This window comes from Onychostruthus taczanowskii, unplaced genomic scaffold (genome assembly GCF_017590055.1).
Source record: "Onychostruthus taczanowskii isolate IOZ18803 unplaced genomic scaffold, ASM1759005v1 scaffold163, whole genome shotgun sequence".
In the NCBI taxonomy this organism is placed as follows: Eukaryota; Metazoa; Chordata; class Aves; order Passeriformes; family Passeridae; genus Onychostruthus; species Onychostruthus taczanowskii.
Genome location: NW_024498829.1, coordinates 44,196 through 64,222, shown reverse-complemented (window position 1 = coordinate 64,222; position 20,027 = coordinate 44,196).

The window sequence follows — 20,027 nt, the reverse complement described above, 5'->3', positions numbered from 1 at the left end:
AATAAAACTGTCTTTACAAGGTCTAATAATTCAAATTATTCACTGTGAGTCATACTCTCACAAACAATATAGCTCACAGCGAGGGAAGAGAGATCACCCAGTCAGAATAGGATTTGATCAGAAGTTTCATAAAGGATTATTTTCCTTTCAAATTTGTTTAAAAACAGGAGTAAAATTACTATGCAAAACTCTAAGACTCAACTATTTCAGTGCTGAAATATTGTTAGAATCCATAATTTTCTTACTATTTAATAGGAAAAATTGCCTTACCAGGACCACATTTTTTACGTCATAATAAGTCCTTGTGGTAGATTTTCTCTCCAGTGTATAAAAAAACCAGTGAACTGGGGGTCATGACAAGACAGAATGATATGCAGTTTGCATGAGGAAGCTAGAGCTAACATTGCAGGGAAAGAAAAGCTGGCTCTGCTTTCTCTTAGCTGGCTACATGGGAAGGCAGGTCTGTTAGCTCAGAGTGAAGAGATTCCCGATCATTCTCTTGACAGCAGAAATCAGTAACTGTCTATCTGCCTGCAGCAACACAGCAAATTGAATATGGTCCCGCAACTCAACTGAACAGAAAAAAATGGTATCTTCCAAATACTTGAGGAGTAGAAACATTTCCTACAATGTATTAAAGTGCTATTGCAAGTTCAATGGGGACTTCAGAGGTTCAAAACTGAACTGCTGTTAGGAGCTGTGTAGTATGAAATATTCCATCTGCTGGATAAAGAAAAATTAGGAAGGAAAAGACAAATTCATGGGAAATGGCAAAAAAATGCATTTTAGGTCTGCCTGTTTGATAAGTATTAAATGAACCAGAGTTTCACATATGTTGAATACATATTCTGAAACTGCTATTGCTACAATTCTATAGTGTAGTTAAAAACACAAGGAGAGAGATAATTGTGGTTACTCATTTTTTAAGACCATGGCCAGAGTTTCAGGGTCCATAACCATAAATCTGAAGTAAAAGCCAGGCATATCTATTTGAGCGTGTGAAGCAAAGGGAAGTATCTGAGAGCAGATACCAAATCTTGGCTCTTCCATGCATAAAACTGATTTCATACTATACCCAGGCTTGCCTTTAATATTGACCCTAATTTATAGGTGATAGGGTTTGGGGTTTTTTCAGGCACTTCCAGGAAGCCCTTTAAGCAACACCCAGAATAAAAAATTTGTGGTTGCTTATTCTCTTCACAATTATCTGCATATAAGATTGTTACAATTTTACTCTCTGCTGCTGAGAAAAGTCACATGCTCTGTTCTTTTTCCTTTCCCTTTCTGTATGTAAGAAAACAGTTTTTCTTAGACACAGCTGCTGATAGTTGGAGCTGGTGATAAATTTTAAACACACCAAGTTACGAAAATTTCCCTTGTGCTGGTTAAATATGCATATAAGAAAATGATACAAGAAAGTTGTTATATTATTTGTTGTACCTAAAAACAAAAGAGTGTGTGTTGGAATCTGAAATGCAAGGAGCTCTCAGAATTTTCTTTAATTCTAAGCCAAAGCTTAGAATTAAACACAGGATTTGATCTGAGACCTTGGGAAAGGCTTCCAGACTTACGTGCTAGAAGTGAGAATGTGGATTTATAGTTTAAAGCAGAGACACATTAAGCTAAGTAAAGGGAAGTTTAGAGTTTTAGCATTTAAGATACATAAAAAATAAACATAGTTACAGAGCTAAACAAGGAGTTTACTGTAAGTTTGTGTGTCATAACATGATTGGCTAAGAAAGCTTACACTGTAGCATAAGTTCATAAGACAAAATACTGAAGGATTAGGTCAAAAATATAAATATCTTTGTTAGCAGTGTTTTATTGGTCAATAACTCCTTAAAAGGAGTAACTAAAGGTCTTGTGACCTTCTAAACCATGCTGTAACAATGTGAGCCAGATTCACCCTTCCTGCCTATGCAGAAGATAAGAAAAATAAACCGCATTATCAAAAACAATTTAGAGATCCCATCTCAAATTCCTTCCAAAATTCCCAACAAGTGAATTATCACAGTGTGGTTTGTTCTTATAACCCAATTCAGCTGCAAACATCCATGCAATTTAATGCCCTGACTAGTCAGAGAAATCACAGTTATTGCAAATTTTGTTTGCGCAATAAGCCAGATGCCATATGTGCAATTTGCCAGAGGGAAAGGGAAGTATGGATTATAGATACTTCTGAATGCTTCTTGGGACAGCCTGTATACTATGTGTGTATAAAGGTATATTTTGTAGAAATATTCTAGATGCCAGGTAAGGAGCAGCATTTCCATGCATGGAAAACATTTTCTGGATTTTTAAAATTCATCACTCTAAGACTGCTATCAGTGACATCCAAACCCCAGTACTTCTGCTGACAAGAGAATCTTATTTTAAACTTCAGCCTAAAAGCACAAATTCATTTATGGAAGACAGAAACAGAATCTGAAAACTATCCTTGTCTTCAGAAAGCCTCTGTGTTAAAAAGTTCTTAGAACAGGTCTTCCTTTACAAATGCTGCTTTTAATTATTGGAACTAATTAGTAAGCCATGTAAGCTTGGTGGAAAAACATGTATACATATGACAGGTATAATAATGTTCTCCTGATATCTCACTTGGTCAACAAGTAGGTGACATACATGGTGTCTTGTTCTAAAGTGACCAGAAACTGCCGACAAAGGACTATCTATGACAGAAATAATTAATTACAGAACAGAAATTCATAAATAAGTTAAACAAGTACAACATGAGGTACAAAATAAAACATGATAGTCTATAGAAACTAGGTACACCTACAAAAGATATCTTTGTTGATCTTTAAAGACAGACAAATGGCTTTGCAAGCTCCAACGTTACTGTGGTATACAGCTCCTGTAATTAAGGTCTTCCTGTTACCTGCAGCCCTCCTCAGGGTGCTGAGGCAGAATGACTCCAGGTAAACCCACAGGACAGAGAGAGCACAGCTAGAAAAGAGGACTTGTTGCCTCAGTGAGAGAAGACACTCAGGCTGCCCCAAGCTGGGCACAGCCAATTCCAGAAGCCCCAGTGCACCCCCTCAGCCCTTGAGCACCTCAGTTCCACAAGACAAAACCCAGTAGAAAAATGCAATCCATACTCACATTTACCCTCATTCAAGAAAACCTGTGAATAAAGATACCAAAAGCAGGAATTCTTTTGCCTATTTTTGTCATAAATCTGGCATTGAAATCCTGTCGTCGCCTCTTAGGATGTCAAAGTTTAAAATCCAGAGATAAATATAATACAGAACTAGAAGATGGTCATGTTGCTGCACCAATTAATGAGCACTGTAGGTCAATAAGTCCATTACATTATGATATTTAGCTATAAGTCCATTACATTATGATATTTATCATCGCTGTTTCAGGAGAAGCTTCATTGGTAAAACCCACTGTGAATTTCTCTTGGTTCATATTTCATCACAGGGAAGAAAATGTCAAGGAATGGCCAATGGAGTAGCACAAATCAGCCTAAGAAAAGGTTGCAGCTAGTGACCTACAAGCAGCAAGAGAATATAGTCAGGTAAAGACCCTGAGACAGAATAGTACTGACCAGAACAAGTTGCTCATTTTCTGGAGGAGAAGAAGTGTTTTTTTCTTTTAAACACAGTGTCATTGCTTATTAATCCTGATAATCATGGCATCCTTTTTCAAAAAAGAAACAGTGGTAGTGAAAATCTAAAAGCAGCTCAACTTTTACAAGCTGTTTGAATTTCAGACCTTATTTCCAAATATTTTTCGTCATATTTGGGACATTTAGAAACCACTATTTTTACAGTAGAATCAGCAATTTTAGAAATTTTAAGTCCTACCAGTGGGAATGCTGCCAACATGAAAAACAAATTCTTAAGCTGTATCAAGATTTAGAAATACCGCTACTTTTATTAAAGCACCCTGTAAACCCCTTGAGCTTTCCATATATCAAGACAAACCCACAAGTTTCAGATCTCTGCAGTGTTTAAAAGTCAAACTTTGGTGAAGCAAAATGGAAGTGATGGTTTGAGAGGATTCTCTCGGGTTAAAATTCTGGGAGAAGTATAGTATAGGAGAAGATTCTTTCTAGGCAAGTGAAACAAGTCACCTATGGTGAAGTCATTGTTTCTCCACAGCATGAGGTCTTACTAGTAAAAATGAAATATACCAGAATCACAAAATGGATTCTAGGACAAATAAATTACAAACTTTCTATAAATAAATAATGCACTAGAAGGAAAAGTATCAAACTGGAGAAAATCACATCAGCTGAATAATTCAATAGCTTGTTTTGAGATGGATGTTACCTACCATTTTCCCTAAGAGCTCTGCCAAAATAAAGGGCAAGTTCTAATTATGTGCAAGTGACAAATCACTGATAACACTGAAAAATATAAGAGTAGTATAAGAATTAAAGGACTTCAAGGAGAGGAGTAAGGTATGCTGAACATTCAATTTTATGAAATGCAAACCTTCTTATCAAGAGATTAGTATAAAGAATCATACAAACAGTAACATTCTCAACAGGAAATAACTGCAGAGAACATGGATTTGCATTTATTGATTAGCCAAGGTAAAGTATAAGCTGCCAGGATAAAGTAGTCATGAGAAAAGCAAATACTGTGCTAGAATGCATCAGGTGAGGTTTTACTGTTAACAATAGGCACGCATTCACAACCACAATCAAGGCTTCTCAGTTTTTCTGAAGGATGAGTTCTTTGGACAATGTCCTCAGACACATGGTAAGAATCTTGGGGTTTTGCTGTGGAGGCCTTGGAGTGGACATCAATGATTCCTGTGTTTCCCTTCCAATTCAGGATATTTTATGATTCTGTGATTCACTATTGCAGATAACGTCCAAGAAATTTCAGCATACAACAAAATAAAGCAAATATTCCTTGCCTTTTCTCAGGGTGCAAAAGTATAATTCACTGTGATTTTGTAAAATTACACAAATATAATTAACATATCTCTAATTCCCTACTTTGAAAAGACAGGAAAAAAATTACTGCCCTGTTTTGGAGGAAGGAGCCTCAGGTCAAGCAAAAACCCACAGGCAGAGTTTTGCAGATATGTTTATCTGCCCTCCTCTAACCTTTTAACTGTGTTCTGCTACAGTAATTTGCTACTATTTTTGTCATAGTATGCTACAGCTCCTTGAGACCCTGCTATGTTATGCAAATGAGAGCTCCTGAAACAAAACCTTATAATAAAACATTACATGGTTCAGAGATACATCACATTTTTTTTCTTGGAATAAACACTTTTCAGCCATGTCATTTCAGGTTAAAATTCCTATTTAGAAAGAAGCTTTGAGTAGTTTCAAGGCTTACTTATCACCTCTAAACCTTAAGTAGAGGTGTTCTTTCTACTTTTTAGTCATAAGCCATTTTCTCTGTTCAAGCTCAGAACATTTGTTATCTGGTCCCCAAATCTTATAAACTTTGTAAACTTCACAAACAAGGATACCCTCTTCTCCATAAAGTCACAGCTAATTTTAGATCCTGTATTAAAAATATATGGTCCCATGTAACATTATTAAAAATAGCACATAATCTGATATTGCCCTAGAGAAAACATGTCTGAAACACCATCTTTTTACACTCTTGCCTGCAATTCTAAAATCAGCATAATGACACATATGGGGTTGTTTGGCATGAAAAAAGGAGGCTCATGGGAGACCTCTACAATTCTTTGAAATGTGGCTGTAGACAGGCAGGGGTCAGTCTCTTCTCCCAGGCAACAGCTGACAGAACAAGAGGACACAGTCTTAAGCTGTGCCAGGGGAAGTTTAGGTTAGACATGAGGAAAAAAATTCTTCACTGGAAGAGTGATGGGACACTGGAATCATCTGCCCAGGGAGGTGGTGGAGTCATCAAACCTGGACATGTTTAGAACAAGACTGGACGTGGCACTCAGCGCCATGGTTTGGTTGATGAGGAGGTGTTAGGTCACAGGTTGGACTAGATGATCTCAAAGGTCTCTTCCAACCTAGTTCATTTTGTGATTCTGCGACAGCTCAGAGCCTTGACACAGTTTGATTTACAGGGGCCACACTACAGCTTAGAGCAGCAGTTCCCAAAACTGCCCATAGTGCTCTTTCTTCTTGACACCTTATCACCTCACTGGTCTCCACTCTGGTCTTTAAACTACTGCTTGCTCCTTTCTTTACCAAGAGACTGAAGCTTTTTCCTGCTTACTGCCTACGCCATCCCTGCCTTCTTGTGCTCCTCCTGAAATGGTAACTCACTTTACCTCCCAGAACAACTTAATGACTGAGAAGTGCTCATGTTATTTAAATTTTATGTACTAGAATAAAAATTATATACATTATTCAAGCAATTAGTGACTTTAAACAGCTTTCCACAGCAGAAAAGATTGTCCTTCATTTTACTTCAGAAGAGAAAAAAAGGAAAAAAACCAAATAAACCCAAAAAAACTAGCAGAGGTAATGAACCACCACACTATACATTCATCTATATATAAAAAGGACCAGGATGTTCTTCTGGGTACATCTACACAAGGATAAGAGATTCTTTTCAAATTAATTAAGTATTTCTCTGTTCCTTACAAATGAGAAATGTTCCTAGAACAGATACATGTACAGTTTCTCATGCATGTAGCATTTTTAAAGTCATTACTACATACACCATGATGCACAAATGTTAAAAATACATAAAAGCAGAAAAAATATTTTCAGCAGAAGCATAGTTCTATGATTTTTAGATAGTTTAGATAGTTTCAACAAACACAATATTTGTGACATTAATGTACATTTTTATCTATGATATTTAAACAGCATAAATTTAAAACACTATTATAATACTTGTATGGTAAAAAAACCAAAATTCTATAAGAATGACAAAGGTAGTAAAATAGATAATTTGTGGAACCTCAGAATGAATTTAAGAAGTTCAGTTTGAATGCTAGTCTATTTGTTGGGAGGTTTTTAACCATATGAGTTTCGTATGATAAGGGATATTGCCTCTCTCCACAATTTGTTCTTATGCCAGTAGATCATGACTGAGAACTCTAGTTTAAAATGTTATTGTTTAAATACTCTTACAATTGTGTAAAACAACCTGTCTTTCAAAGAGATCTAGTTTAAGCAGCATTGGGGCCTGAAGCTTCCCAAACCGTGGTTGCAGTGACTTAATTAAACTCTTCTGCATTATCTGAGACTCCAAGCCTAGGCATTAGGAAATCTATTCCAGTTCCAATCTTCTACTTACATAACACCAATCTTCTACTTACGTAACAAGAAAAATTCATTGCTTCCAAGCAGGAAGACATGCATCAATTTCTGATAAACCAAACATTCTTTATTCCAGACTAAATTGTTTTATCAAAATCCAGCATATGTCAAAAGGGAAATTTTTCACTCCATTAAAAAATTCAGTCTTCTCAAAATCATGTTCACTGGTTGAAAGCCAAAAGCATCTCACCGTCTGTCATTAGAAGTGGACATAAAATAAATACTGGCATTTGAAAATGAAAATTTTGTTATTACACCTACGAATGTTAGTACAACTAGACAAAGTAGGAGCAAGGAGGACTTTCTTTCTAACTGTATCTCACTAACACATGTTCCTGAAAATACTTCAATCATCTGTTAATTTTTATTAGTTATGATTAGGAGCAAATGATTCATTTTACTAACTTAAAGCCGCCTGCAGCTCCTCCTGGTAACCCCAAGCAATGGGCAGCAGTTTTTTACATTCCTCAAGTTTCATTCTGTTCTGTTTCATTAAAGCTATTTCAGCCCCATTGCTACAAGAATTCCACAATTCAATAATGAAGGACAGACAAATTTTTTGTGTTTGAGGCTTGGGAAAAACTTATACCAAATAATTTTAAAATGACCTTAGGTAGCTATTTCCATAATTTGAAGTATAGCTATGAAAAAATTGACTATGCAATTTTAAATTAATGGAAGCCTGCCTTCCTGCTGAAAACTAACATTTTCCAGCAAGTCTGTTGCAACACCACAGATAATTAATGACAGAGTGAATGACACTAAGTTTAGAGTAACACTGTAAAACAAGGGCACTTAGTTCTCAGAGAGGATGTATCCAAAAAGAACATAGAGTTACCTTCAAAAGTATATGATCCATCAGCTGCCAGAAAGAGCTGCAAAGCTCCAGCCTTTTGAAATTGAACACCCATTTATCACAGAAACTGTCTTTACCATTTAACTAGGAAAGTAACCTTTCCTTCTCTCCCATTGCTGAGTTCACCAAGACAACCTATGAAATGTTTTGCCATTTCTTGGGACAGGAGTCAAAGGTCAGCAAAAATCATTTACTCATAAATGTGAGCAAAAGACATTTTACCTCCAGGAAACTACTCTAGCAAGCTGACAGATAGTGCCAGATGAGAGCATTAAAAATTTCTTATGATAGGATTAATTAATGATTCCTCATGCATTCCCACTGCATGATACAATACAGGAGAGTTCAGCAACAAGGCAAGTTTATCAGAGAGGCTTAGAGATTTCAGAGCACTTATCAATGCTCCTCCAGCTGCATAGAGCAAAGGAAATTATCAGGACAATCATATCACAGGTGTACTCTCTGTCCTTCCAGCAGTAAGACATTACATCTCAGACATTACAGCATGTAGATCTGGTGTTTTTCTGCAGTCACAGAACACAAGCACCAGGACTGATTGATGATGTCAAAAATACCATGCAAGTTGCAAACTAGTGCTGGGACATTCTGTCAGGGAAGGGAAACTGTATATCTAAGAGATTCAAAGAAACATTGCAATTCTGCAGACCTCTTGAAATTTCCAAGCAGAAACAGGCTTATCAGATATTTTCTAGTTGCCTGGCAAGAACTGCTCACAATAAGGAGTGGCTACCAAGAAAAAAGAATGCCACTATGTAGTGTGTTTGTCATCCAAAAAATAAAAGAGAAGTTCAAGTGGAACTTGAACTTGTACTAGTTAAAGATTTTGTTTTGTCCCTGGTTTTTATAAGTACGTCTACTTCACCATCACCATCTACAATCTGTCTGGATCTGATCTGGCAGTTCTCTGTTCACACCACAATTATCATCATTTTAGCAATCAGCAGTGCTCAAGATGCTGCCTTTATTTCACACCACCAGCTGGCCACTTTATATAACCTCAAGAAGAAAGCCTATTGTCAGGTTCCAGCCAGGACCGAATTAATTTTTGTAGCAGAGGCAGCATGGCTAGGACCCAAAGGTTATTCCATACCACCTCATGTCATCACCAGGGGCAGGAGAAGGGGTCCCTTCCAGTCCCACAGTGGAAGAAGGAGCCATCCAGTATTGTCTATTGTCAGAGAGGTTTCCAGATAAATTGCTTCTTTCTTGTACCATCTGCCCTTAGTATTGTTGCTGTTACTGCCTTCTTATCTCATTGCTGATTCCAGTAAATTGTTCTCATCTCAATCCATGATCTTGGTCTTTTGTGCCTCCAATTCTCCTCTCCAGCTGCCACAAAGGGGAAGGGAACCAAGCAGCATATGGTTTTAGTGGAAGCATTAAATTGGAGAATACCACTCCTAAACCTCATCACTTATAAATTGGGGGGGGGGGGTTTCACTCCGTGTTCGTGGTATCTATGGACCAGTATCACTTTAGGGCTGGACTGTGGAACAAAGGCAAGAAGGTCTGGGTACCGCTCATAGACTAGCTCAGCTGCAGTAAATGCTAGGAAGCCAGCTTCAGGTTGCTCTAAAAAGAGAAGGGGCAGGCAGCTGTGAACCTGCAGGTTCTAGATTTTGTAATCCTGATTTAACAGAATCCAAAACATAAGTGCCAGAGTGCAGGAACTCCAGATCACTGCAGGCTGATTGCCCATGCAGTAGGACACACAAATGCAGCCTTAATGTATGAGGGCATGCTATCTGTATGAGGCTTTGTGAAAGAGGGCAAGTCCTGAAAGAGACTTGCTGAGAAAGTCCATATGCCTCTTAATCACAAAGTTCTAGTGAGTCCACACAAAGATGTTGAAACTGGCTAGCCTAGCTCTTACATCATTGCAAAGGCAAAAATACCCAGCTCAAAACAACAAGGAGGAAAAACATGAAAGACTTCCAACAGCAGTGGGTGGAACAGTTGTTACTAATTTTGAAATTGATTATTGTATTTTAGCATATATACTTTTCCATTGTTCTGTTGCTTGCTTTCTTTCTTAAAACACTTTCTCTTCATCCACTTCATTTGCTCACTTCAAATGGGCACAAGTCAAAATATTGGGGACTGGAGAGTTTAGCTAATTTTTCCAGCTCTCATAGATTGGAATTTGTTTTTTAGTGGCCTCTGAAATTTACCGCTGAGTCTTTAATCTTCCTGGAATCCTGGAATTAGAGTTCCATGTATGGAAGTCTGAATGTGAGAATTCAGGCTTAGGGTGGAGGTTGGGGTTTTTTTTTCTTTTTTTTACGTCTTAAGTCTTAAAAAGAAAAAATCCTGTTTTAATGTAATGTATTAAAATACAAATGTGCCTTTCTTGATAAATATGAGGTCAAACAGGGAGTTTTTTCTTCTTTTTAGCCCATAGCTAATATTTCTCACTTTTTCTTAATCAGAGGTACTTCTATACTTCTGTGTAGCATTACATTCAACTGTCTTTCATAGATCATGCACAATAAAAATTATATGTGTTATGTTGTATGTGAATTTTTACTTTCATTAATATTAATTCATTTCTGTATGTGTAAAGTTAGTTGGAGGATTACACACTTCTCTTACCATAATTAGACAGCTTGATATTTCAGCCACCAACCACCAGTTCCATCACTGCCTCTGACTTCACTGAAATTTCAAGCAAACAATTTAATGGCCAGTAATAGAAACAATAGAAAAGTATCTTGAAAACATTTTTAATATTTTCACTAACTTGTACTTTGAAAAAAAAAAAAAAGCCATTCCTGTTTTTTTTTTTTAAAAAATAGCCCTTTTAATGTTAAGGCAGGAAACTCATTGAAATGCCTTATTTTCTGCACAAAATCTATGTGGTTGAACATACATTTCCTGATATTATCATCTGCATGAAAGAAAAATTCTTTCCACATATTCTTTCTAAAGTCCTATTTAATTTGGATGACTAAGGAGTCCCAATTCCATTCACCTTACTAATACAGAGAAACCACCTAATATGACCATTTTTACGATTGTTGTCCTTAAGACCCTAACCAGTGTTTTCTTGCAGCATTACAGCTCCTTGTGGGCTGAGTATATTTCCTTCAGGCTGTAACAGAAGAATCCAGAAAGTTTTGTTTCCTTAATTTTGAAACGACTTCTGGCAGTAGCTTTAGTTAATAAAATAGCTGTATTTCAAGTGTACAAAAGCACTAGGTGATCAATGTGCATGTCTTCAACCATGTTTTGAAAACTAAGACTCACTGAACATTTTGAGTAACAGATGTCCTGCAGCTGTGTAGGAAAATATTACAATACTTGCATTACTATACAGCCTACACCATCTATGAGCTATGTTGCTCAAGCATTTGTTATAAACAGAATCCCAAACTGAGCATTTTTACTAGTCTTTCTAAGCTCAGAATATTCATAGGGATTGCCCTTGGAGCAATTGTATGAAGTGGACTTCTTCTGCCTTCATTATTTTCATCAGCATATAATACAATGTTAATCAGTGTTTGGCAGGAAGTAATTTCTGTGGGCAGAAAAACAGCATTTTGAATCTCTCCCTTTCCAACAGTGAAACTTAACATCTTTTCAATTTTTAAACAGAAGACAAAGATAACAAATAAAAGAATGAATGAAATTGAGATGTTAACACACACATATGGAATGCTTCTTCATTCCATGGCTAATGGACTAATGGAGTACCTTGCCAAAGAACATGATTGATGTTAATGTTTGTGTGAGTTCAAAAGAGACCAGGCAAGTTCTATATGGAGAAACATCTTCAAAACCTACGAATAGCAAATAAACAACATTCTTTTCAGGAAATCTGTGGACCTGAGATTGTATTCTATCATCACCATCTGCTTGTTTCATTATTTCTCTAGAAGTCTACCATTTTCAAACAGAATGTAGCACTGGATCTGGTCTCACAAAAGCACCGTGCTCTGAAACATTGACTGATAAAGGAACTATTACATTCATATAAGGCTAGGATTGCAGTGTCCAAATCCTACACTTCAAGCTAGTTTTTCCACATCTGCAGGAAATGAGTACAAGAGTACTGTCAATTCTGGGACAAGTCTCACTCTCCTTTGAGTTTGGAATATTATCCTGAGGCTAAGAAGCCACCCATTAGTTGAAGCAGAATTAATTCCCCACATAATGTTCCAGTTTCATTGAAAAGTTCCTGTTCAAGTCTAGTGACAATACAACACTAAAGTGTGGTGGGTGGTGCATGAATTTCTACAGCAATTAGAGTCTCTATTTTAAGTTTATTCTGTTTGTATTTCTTTTCCTCCTCATTTAAATTATAAATAATTTGCATTTTCATTCAATAGATTGAGTTAGTGTATTCTGAGTATTACCGGGGCCTTGGTATCATCTTGGTTCAAGAATCTTGTGATAAGTCAGTCTCAAAAACTTGCTTTGTTTCAGGGAATTCCTTATTGTATAGTACACTGCTTCTATTCAAATGAAGTTAAAATGAAAAAGTAGTTAAAAATCAACAGCTTCCTGAAGTGTAAGAGTTACTAGACAGACATTCAGACAGAAGATTCTCACTGGGTATGTGCCTAATTATTAAAAACAAACAAACAAAAAACCCCAAAACAACACAACATCAAAAAAAAAATTAAACTAAAAGAAGTCCTGTTTACACTGATTGCTAATGAACACTGAAGCAATATTTGTTCTTTTTATTTATTGTTTGTTTAATGGTTAAGCAAGGATGATTTCACATTGCTTTATTATTGTCATATTACAGGAAAGACTGTTATTTGTATCCAGGTACTGGTTTGTTCCATACCACTTTGACATCATTCAAACTAAAACATGATGAGCTTGTTCTTAAGTCATCTCGCTTTGCTATAGAAAGGCAAAAACTTTTTAAAAAGTTATACAAAATGTGGGCTGCTTGAGAATTAACCTACACTGTTGGGGGAAAATCAAGAAAAAGCCTTAAGGTAATATCTCACCACTGACTATCACCTCAAGTTTGAAATGGGAAAGAATTGTTCTGCACATATTGCAAAGATAGGTGAAAGAAGATGAAAGGAAGGGGACCTTTCTCTTTAGTAGATTAAAATGTTAAAGTCTTAGTTAATGATAAGCATTATCTTAGGTCAAGTGTCTGCAAAATGTCGATCACAGCCAAGATTCACTCAACCCATTGTATAAGCTGAACTATGTGGTTGAACACCTTGGAATACACTGTTTTAATGTTGCATTTGAGTACTCTTTACTCCTATTTTGTTTTAATTGTTTTAAATATATCTATTAAGATCTGTTTGTTTCTAGCTCCCTTTGAAAGACTGCATTTTACACTGCATAACACTAGAAATCCCAGTTATGGAACATTGTTCAGATTTCTTAATGTCTGCAGGAGCAATTTAAATTACCAAAATGTGAAGTGATTGCTGGGCAGAAATTGGTAATAAACTGGTTTCCTGGATAGAAATGCACTCCTAAAAGAAGGTGGAGGAAATGTGATGAAAAACACTTAAGTTTGATTTTGGTACTTTTATTTTGTGCACAACACTGTTAAAATCCATTATGAAAACTAGATGAGACTGGTAGTAAAAGGAGGAGAAGCATTCCTTCCCCTGTGTATGCTGGTAAGACAGATGGCCAAAGAGGTGATGGGGTGCAACAAGTCTAGAATCACAGGATGGATCTGGAAGCTGCTGTTCATGCAGAGAAAGGAACAATCTGTTGAATTGGTAGGAAGGTCCCAGCCTGGCCTTCAAAAGGTCCAAAGAATATTTTTTTTGTGACTAAAGGAAACTGAGCCTAAGACACTGAATTGTCAAGAAGCAAATTCTTTCTTGCAAGAGCAAAGCCTACACAGAGTATCCCTGCTCTCATTTGATAAATTTGGCTTTCAGAAGTTTAAAAATATTTTCTTCAGTATCTCAGTATAACAGCTCAGATAAAGTGAACTTAAGAGACCAGACCAGCTTTTAGAAGGTACATCTTGGGTTTCTTTTATGTGTGGTTCACTCCAGTCTACAAACAAATCCTCCAAGCTTGGCTTTGACCACAGACTAGCTGTTTTGAGCCTCAGCTTGGAGTCAGACTGGAGCAGGAAAGCACAAGGGTCCTGAATGTTTATGTGCTATCTTTGCTCCTTCGGACATGGTCACAACATGCACTTGACTGTAGTCCAAAGCATCAGAGTCCAATGGATGAGGAGTGGAACTGTGGAGGTTGCCTACAGGGACACACTTTAATAAAATTGTTCCCCTTGTTTTGTATTAATATGAAATTAAATCAATTCTCCAGATGCAGTTGAAGGTGAACTTTAGAAGAAAAATAAAATGGTATTTGGGATGGGAAATTATGGTTTCCTCAGGACTGAATTTAAAAATAAAGGCAGTGAGTAAGACAATGCTTAGGCACTGTTTATCTAGAAAATATACTCATGATGGGCGTAAACAATGTGGCTAAGAGTTTGAGTGTTCACAAGTGCTTCATAGACAATGATCAAGAGGGTCATGATTCCTTTGCTCAAGCACTGTCAGACAAAATAAACCTTGTCTCTAACAAAGGCATTTGCTGTGTCCTTAGGAAGTGTGTTGTGTGTCACTAGTTCTTTTACTTGTGTACTCACTCATATCTGCTAGTAGGCTTAATTCTCACTTTTTAAGAAAGTAATGAAAAGCTGTGTTTTAGGAGACACAATCTACCCAAAAGGCAAGTTATTACTACCCAGTACTAAAAAACTCAGAGACATCCACATGTATTTTAAGTGCAATTTGCGTCACTTTGGTACTCAGCTTACAATACATCAAATTACTCACAGGCTTTAGGATGACCCAGCAAAGCAAACAAGTCACCTTAGAAGAAGAGGTGATTATAAATCAAGATATTTATTCATTCATTCATTCATGTTTATTTATTTGAAGCAAATAAATTACTTTATTCAACAAGTAATTCAGACCAAAAAACTTTCCTTCTGCAACTTAAAAATACATCTTTCACCAAAGACCCTCTAAATTTCAACTGAAGCAAAAAAGTTCATAAGTTATCCCTATAAACAGGAATTCCAAGAAGTCTCACTTCTTAGAAACTAGAGTCAATGTCTTAATTTTTCCACCCAAACACTTAGTAGTAAATGCCTGTTTTGGATCAAATGCATTAAAACATAAACACAACTTTTTTCTTTTAAAGAGGAGGACAGGGTATTGTTGCAGCGCGTTTTTATACTTTGTAATACTTTGTAATAGTTGGATTTTGTACCCCCTTATTCTCCCCAGATGATGTACCCCTTTTTGTACCCCCTTCCTCTACCTATGTAACCATTCTCCTGTGTTGAGATCATCCCCCAAATCCCCGCCCTGGCTCTCTGTCAGTCACTCAGCATCCCATCCCTTCTATCTAGATCTTTCGGTCAAAGCTGTCGAGTGATTAGCCCGAAGCCAGGGGTCAGCCCCCCAAGGATGATGTTATACGCTATCCCAAATGTCCATCCCCTAAGGCTGTATCCCTGGAGGGTCTTTATTGGTCAGCAAATGTATCTACCCTCGGTTTCCTCCCCCCCTTTAAATGTAACCTCGAGACTCCTTTGTCTTGCTCTGAGCACGGCGCACCCTGAGGAGAGGGGCTCCCTGGGGAGCTCCGAATAAACCTTGGACTGGCCCCCTGTTCAGAGTCGGCCTTTACCCTCCACTGATGTCTCCAGTGTCTCTTCTGCTGCAAAGGCGACTAGCCTAGCTGCCCTCAGTACCCTCGGGGCACCAGAGAGTGTCCCCCCGCTGTCGGTCACTTCGGGGCTGCCCCCCCGCTGTTTGCCGACCCGGGGCTGGCCGGGGTTCACTGGGAGGCACGCAGAGAGACGGAGACAGGGTATCAACAAAATGATATAATGATGTAAGACATTAAACCAAAAACTACATAATGAAATGTTTTAAGTGCAGAAAACATTTAAGTTAAATCTATTTGAAGCACCAGCTGAAGTGTACAACTTAAGGCAGCACAGAGCATGTGCAGTTGAACTGAATCTCAAAGTTCACAGAATCATAGGATGCCTTAGTAAGGAAAGCAGTTTACATACTTTAAAAAATGCATTATAGTCTTAATTATAGTCTTTATTATAATCTTATTCATTGTAATATTTTATGAAAAAGCTCATTATAGTGTTATTATTTTAACTTACAGATAATAGGACTTTTAACTCAGATGCCAATAGCTGGAAATTAATAATTAAAATCTTCAAAGTTTTCCTTCAGCAATTCTAAAAATGTTCTAATGGTGCCTTGGATCACCCTAAAGTGAACATAAGCCAACAGCAATATTTTGCTTTTCATATCTATTTTTCAAAAGAAACTATTCATCCACATGTAGTTGGTTAATAGCAAGTTGATGGTCAAATATATTTGTTCAAGTAGAAAGAAGTAACAAGTTCCCTTCTGAGAAGAAGAGATAAGTCCTGATAATGACAAGGTTGGGGTGGGTTGAGCAATCTTTTTATAGCTAGTAGTCAAAACTCTTGGATTTTGGTGTAGTATCTGTGTCAGAACTTACAAGAGAAATGCCAAGTGATTCATCCCCATGCGTATGTTTAATTATAGGTAACATAACTGTCTTGGTTTATGACAAATTAGAGGAAATCTTCAAAAGGGAGCCCCCTAAAAAAAAAAACCTCCAACCACCCCTCCCCCAATACCAGGTTCGGGAAGGAATTCCTCGGAGGAGCACAGTGGAAAACAAAAGTTATTTATTAACAAATAACAAAAGAACACTCCCCAACACAACAAAAGAAAAGAAAACCAGGCAGTGCTGTGGAGGCCACTGAGCTTCTCTCGCAGACTCCGGGGGTCCTGGATGTCCCAGGTCAGGTCCAGAGCCGGTCCAATATCTTTGGGGGAGGGTAAGAAAGAGGGAACAAAAGAAAAAAGGAAAAAAAAACAGCGTAGAAAGCAGAAAGCGGAAAAAAAGCAGCTATTAGCTAGCAGCCGAGGCAGGAGCAAGTAAGCAAGCAAGCAAGCCAGCCAAGCCAAGCAGCCCAAAGCAAAAGCCAAGGTGCCTGGTCACATTCACACCCCTCCCTCCCCGCCCTGCCGTGGCAAGACGGCCGGGGGAAGGAAAAGGCGCAGCTGCTAGACACAACACACGATATTGGGATAAAGGCTGTCACCCCACGACAACAACAAAGGAGATTTTAAAAAATTATACAAATACTTTATTTTTTATTTTCACTAAACCTTTCCCCAAAGAATGAAAAGGTAGGAATGTCAATTATCCAGTATAATTTAAAAAAAATCAGAGGAAAAAAAAAACTACAAACCAGAGTGACAAGATGATACTAAAAGAGTTCTGTTTGGACTTGTCCTCTTGTAATAAAACAAATGAGTACAAAACCAATATGTAAACCACAACAGTCATTAGTGTCATGATTACTAATTTGGGAAGGAATTTGAATTAGGTAAGATCATTACACCTCTGACTAGGTAGTGTGATGTTTTCCCACACAAAACAGACACAGAAGACTAAATTGCTAAGTTTAAGTAAATTTATTAACAAATTGCCTGAAAAAACAAGACCTCAGAAGGTTACAATGACTGAAGCATCTAGAGGTTTCTAAGCAGCATTTTGCTTTCTTATGATAATACTGGTATAGCAAACTCCTGTAACACACTATAATACAGATATTATAGTGCTTTATATGTGAGGTTACATTAAATTAAGGATGGCATGCTACAACCAAGTCTTTCAGAAACTCCTCTGTTAAAAAATCATTAGTCTCATTTATTTAAAAACTAATTCTCTGACTTGACAAATGTTTACGACTACATGTTACCCTAACTCTATACAACAATAAAACAAATAAGTTGTGTGTGTATGTTTAGTAAGTTGGGAATTTCTGAAGTGTACAAATCTACAATACAACTAGATTAAATATTCCTCTCTAAGAGGAGTATTTAATATAGGAGTATTTAATACTTCTCTCTTTCTTCTAAGAAAAAATACCTTGCCTTTTTTCTACCAGATATAAATATATATACTATATTATTTAACTGTTTCTGGCTGACTAAGACTTACACCGATAAGTGATTTAAGAGATAAGGATGTATAGATTAAACTTAGCAAGTAAATTCATCTTTCTTCCATCTTTAAATACATTCATACACTCTACAGGAGACATGAATTTCTTGTATTTTTCCAGCTTAGCTGCAGCCTCAGAGGAATGTTTTCAGTCTGTCAGGAAGGTACATCAACAAGTCACTAGAGCAGTGCAAAAAAAAGTTCTGTCTAGCCTGTCTTTAGGTGTAAGGCACTAAAATGTCAGTTGTGATGCTATAGCACTTGCTCTGAATCATAACTGTAAGATATAGCTTCCTCATGGGCAGTAAAGAGCACAAAAGAAATATTTCACTCATTATTGGTATGCATTTTAGAAAATAAAATGCAACTGCTATTACCATAATAATAGTAACATCTCTATGCAATATCCAACTTTTCACAGGGAATTGAAATACAAAAACATGTTAGCAGAATACCACAGACAAATGTTGAAGAACCTTCTTCATTCAGGAAGTCACAATGTACTGCTCAAGCAAGTTAACATGGAACAGCCTCATACGGCTTTTATGTCTTTACAAGGCATTAGCTCTTCTGAAATGTCTGTGAAACAGCAGTTTTATTCAATTCAGCCAGGGAGCGCTGCTGCCACCACTGAGGGCACATGCACAGCACAGTACCTTCCAATGCCTAAGCTCAGCAGAAAAAAATATCACTCCAGGTACAAAATTCACACCAGAAAAAAGTAGCCCACAGGACTTCACACCAGCAACCTGACGGAGATGAAAAAAATTTTTCTCCTCAGATGAAAAAAATGCACTGAAAGAGCAGTAGTGTTTTCAAGTACTCCTTACCTCCTGTGTATGGAGTTGCTTCAGCCATTGCAGATAACAAAACAACCAGGAGGACAAGCTTTCATTCATCTCTGACAAGGTACTTGGTTCTTCCCAATCTTATTAATTTTACTTTAACTCTACCAGGTTTCTTCCTCAAGCATTCTTGTTTCCATATGATTACTAAACATTTACAAGTTGTGTTTTCCAATTTTTGGAAACTGAATAGAAAAAAGGCATTAAAATCACCTGAGGAAAACATTTCTGTGTATCTCTCTACTGCTTTCCTATTGAAGTTAAGCCTTTCTAAACAAACTCTAAGAAAGAACAACACTGTTAGTCTAAGGGACGAACAAAACCTCTGCATAAAGATACATTAGCTTTGAAAATTTTCAGTAAATATGCATTATGGACAGATTTAATTTTGAATTTCTCATATTCAGTTTCAGTATTCCTTTATTTTCTGAAAGACAGGAAAAAGATTCCAGGAATCACATGGAAATTTTTAGTCTAAATTGTATTTCTTCTATCCTAAACTTCATCTAAATTATCATCAACGGCACCTAAAAAATGTATAACTGTCTACATAAAGAAATATTTCTCCTATTTGCACAGATGTCATATAACTGCCACTGTTACATACAATGGCTACAGTTGGGATAGAGGTAATTTTCTTCCTACTAACCCTAACCCATAACTAATAACACATAACCCGAACCCTATCCTACAGCACTGTGTTTTGCATTCAGTGTGAGACTGATGTTGATAACACACCGATGGCTCAGCTGTGCTCAGCAGTGCTTACCCTGAGCCAGGGGATTTTCAGGTTCCTGTGCTCTGCCAGTGAGGAGCTGCTCAAGGACCTGGGAGGAAGCATGGCCAGGACAGCTGACCTGAAGTGGCCAAATGGATATTCCAAACCATGCTATGTTATGCCCAGCACATGAACTGGGGGTGCATTGACTGGGAGGGGCCAACTGCTGCTGGGAGATTGGCTGGGCATCCATCACTAGGCAGTGAGCAGCGGTACTGTGCATCACTACTTTCTCTTCAGTTCTATTTCTCTTTCTGCTTTTCATTACAG